Consider the following 3,609-nt stretch of genomic DNA (forward strand, 5'->3'; position numbering starts at 1 on the left):
AAAGAAACCTCAGATTCTGAGCTGGCTTGGATTTGGAAATTGAATAAAAAAATCATGAACCCCACAAAAAAAAAATTATTTAAAATGTCTTAACACAATAACTAAGAAAATGCCATGAAGGCTATGTTAACCAGTTTGATGAAAATATTTCAGATAAAACCAGCACATTGTACCCCATGACTGCATTAATGTATGCAGCTATGATTTAATTAAAAAAATAAATTAACTTAAAAAAAATTATTTATGTGTGAGTGGCACCTGTAGCTCAGTGGATAGGGCTCTGGCCTCATACACTGAGGCTGATGAGTTCAAACCTGGCCTGGGCCAACTAAAACAATGACAACTGCAACAACAACAACAACAAAAATAGCCAGGCATTGTGGCGGGTGCCTGTAGTGCCAGCTACTTGGAGGCAAGAGAATCACTTAAGCTCAAGAGTTTAAGGTTGCTGTGAGCTGTGATGCCGTAACACTCTACCGAGGGTGACAAAGTGAAACTCTGTCTCATTAAAAAAAAAAAAAGATTTATATAAATGATAAAGTACTTAATGTAAGTATACAATATAAAAATATACATCTGTTAAGGAAACAGTAAGTTGTAGAACTTTATAAGCTTTTACCTTTTATGGAACCTTTGAACACCTTATAGTATCCTACAACCAGCACTAGATGAAAGAGTCAAATTTCTTTTATTTGCATAAAGCATTTACAAAAGATACTAAGTAATAAGTAAACAAGCATTTCTGGAGGCAGGCACAGTGACACCAGGTGTGGTGGCTCACTCCTGTAATCCTAGCACTCTGGGAGGCCGAGGTGGGTGGATTGCTTCAACTCAAGAGTTCAAGACCAACCTGAGCAAGAGTGAGACCCTGACTCTAAAAATAGCCAGGCATTGTGGTAGGCACCTGTAGTCCCAGCTATTTGGGAGGCTGAGATAGGAGGATTACTTGAGCCTGAGAGTTTGAGGTTGCTGTGAGCTATGATGCTACGACACTCTACCAAGGGTGACAAAGTGAAATACTGCCCCCCTCCCCCCAAAAAAGATTCATTTTGGGGAGAGACGATTCAAGTAAAAACAAATAAAAAAAACCTCATAAAAACAAATTTAGGAGTTTAGACCAATTGCATCTGGCTTATAAGTTAAGGACCTTGAATAGACAACTATGAGCTAAATTTAAGGAAACTTCTACATTTAAAGCTTCTAATAGTGAAAAGAAAATGTATCTTTTACATAGTTTCCCTCTGTATAATTTCTATCCTTTATGTTTAGTTTTGTTATTTAGTGATTTTAGTAATTATACTTTTATCAGAGAATTACTTTATTTTTTCAACTGTATATGACATTCCTAGATGAAATTTTGCTTAAACTTTAGCATATGTACTTTTACTCATAAAAACATATTGCAATTAAAATTGATGGGAAAATATGGTTCAGATCACATTTTTTCCCTTCAAACCAACTTTGCAAGTACAAGTACTTTTTTCCCCATTTGGGCAATTTGAGCATTTTTCCCGTAGCACTGTCTATAATCAGTTAATGTCCATCTACTAGTTAAGAATTCTGATGATGCCAGCTTTTTTTTATTAATCCCCTAATACAGTTGGAACCAGCTGCTAAAATCTGAAATGTGTGCCTAAATTATAATCTTATTACAATAAACTCATTTTTGAAGAAAGAAGAGAATGTTAATTTAGTATTTCAATAATAAATTAATAAATCAATATTCAATATAATCAATATTGATTTATTATTTGTATTAAGAAATCAATGTTTAATATTCAATAAATCAAAAATTCAATATAAATCAATAATAAATTTAAATAATAAATAATAAATTGATGTGTTGGTTATATCTAGGTTTCTAATTGATCTGCCTCAGAGACACCTGGAATTCCTGGAGAATACCTCATGATTCTGGAAATGTCTAGGATGGTATTGAGGAACATGTATTTTTAGTGGGCACCTCAGGTTTTGTTGATGATACAGCCCTTGTTGGGAACCCTGATAGGCCCCCATTTCACCCATGGTGTACTGATGATTTTCATGCTTATTTCCTTAGAATAAGAAAGAAAAAGTAGAAAAATTTTTTTAAAAAATGTCCAAGTGTTTGAGTTTTCTGGATGGATGCCCACAGGTATTCCACCAAAACTGCGTAGAACACAGTGATCTAAATCACCAAAACGGTAGTGGGGAGAGCAACTATTGGCAACACAACATTGCTGGTAGAGCAGAGTAGCCAAGATCACGGTCTTTGGAGTCCAACAGACCTTTACTGAGCTCTGTCACTTATGACAGGGCAGCCTAACTTGCCCAGCTTCAGTTTCCTCCTGGGCAAAATGAGAATAATAGAAACTTCCACAATAGGGTTGTTGTGAGAATTAAATTAATAATGTAGGCAAAGAGTTACCGGAGTGCATGTGTTAGTTCAGATAGCAAGAAAACATGTCTAGTTCTGTAGCTCTCTCAGTTACATTAGTGAAAAGGAAGCATGACATGAATAATTCCTGTGGTTTTTTTTTTTTATTTATTTTGAGGGGAGAATGAATTTTGTTGCTTGTATTTAGTTATGGGTTATGTGTGACATTCCAAAAATTAGCAGTATTTCAAGAATTATGATGCAGCAGCATTGAGTCCACATAATGTCTAGTGTCCTTTCCGTTGTCAGCTGCCATTGATGTCAATCAGCAGGGGTTACAAAATGTCAGTACTTGAAGTCTACTGTGGCCTTTTCATTTATTAGCTGTACTACTAATGGCCCCCATGGCACATTTTCAAAATTAAAATCACCAGAACAGAACTTCACAAACTTCTCTCACACAGATGTACTGTGTGCTCCTTAGCCACACCCTTCCCAAACACTTCATTGATACTTCAAGCTGTCTGTGCAACAGAACTCATATGCGAAAGTAACATGAATTTTTGACTGATCCATGGTTTCACAAAAATTGTTCAAAAAAAAAATTTGAAAAATAATCATGAGCCAAACATGTTTTTGAAAGAATAAGGATGTACCTTCACAATAAAAATAAAACAAAGTGGCACCCATAGCTCAGTGGGTAGGGTGCCAGCCACATACACCAAGGCTGGCAGGTTTGAACCCAGCCTGGGCCAGCTAAACAACACTGACGACAACTGCAACCAAGAAAAGTAGCCAGGCATTGTGGCAGGCTCCTGTAGTCCCAGCTACTTGGGAGGCTGAGACAAGAGAATTGCTTAAGCCCAAGAGTTGGAGGTTGCTGTGAGCTGTGACGCTATGGCACTCTACTGAGGGTGCTATAGTGAGAGGCTGTCTCAATAAATAAATAAATAAATAAATAAATAACAAGTGTCAAAGTGAAATGTCAGAGATACCAACTGTAAAATTTTGACTTATGCAAATCAAATATTTCGTTCTTAATAACCTAATATAGAAAGAAACTTTTGTTCACTTTGAGAAGAATTAGTAGACTTCCAGCCCTTCCCCATTCTCCCCCTCATCCCATTGCTTCTCCTTCCATGTTGGTGATGGATGACGTGTCCTCTCAGCCCCCTGGACTGAGGAAATCTACCCTCTGTAGTTCCCAGGCTGCTTGGCTCATACTTCGTCTAGAAGAGGCAGAAGGTGATAGA

The 3,609-nt window shown here is 36.8% G+C and overlaps 1 protein-coding gene across 2 annotated transcripts in view; it reads left to right on the forward strand.

Moving 5' to 3' along the window:
• The window catches only part of GDE1 (glycerophosphodiester phosphodiesterase 1), a 31,280-nt gene that overhangs the window by 21,203 nt on the left and 6,468 nt on the right, over positions 1–3,609 (forward strand). The gene's annotated exons all lie outside the window — the stretch shown is intronic.

The sequence above is a fragment of the Otolemur garnettii genome, unplaced genomic scaffold (assembly GCF_000181295.1).
Source record: "Otolemur garnettii isolate 467f Iridium unplaced genomic scaffold, OtoGar3 scaffold00044, whole genome shotgun sequence".
Taxonomy (NCBI): Eukaryota; Metazoa; Chordata; class Mammalia; order Primates; family Galagidae; genus Otolemur; species Otolemur garnettii.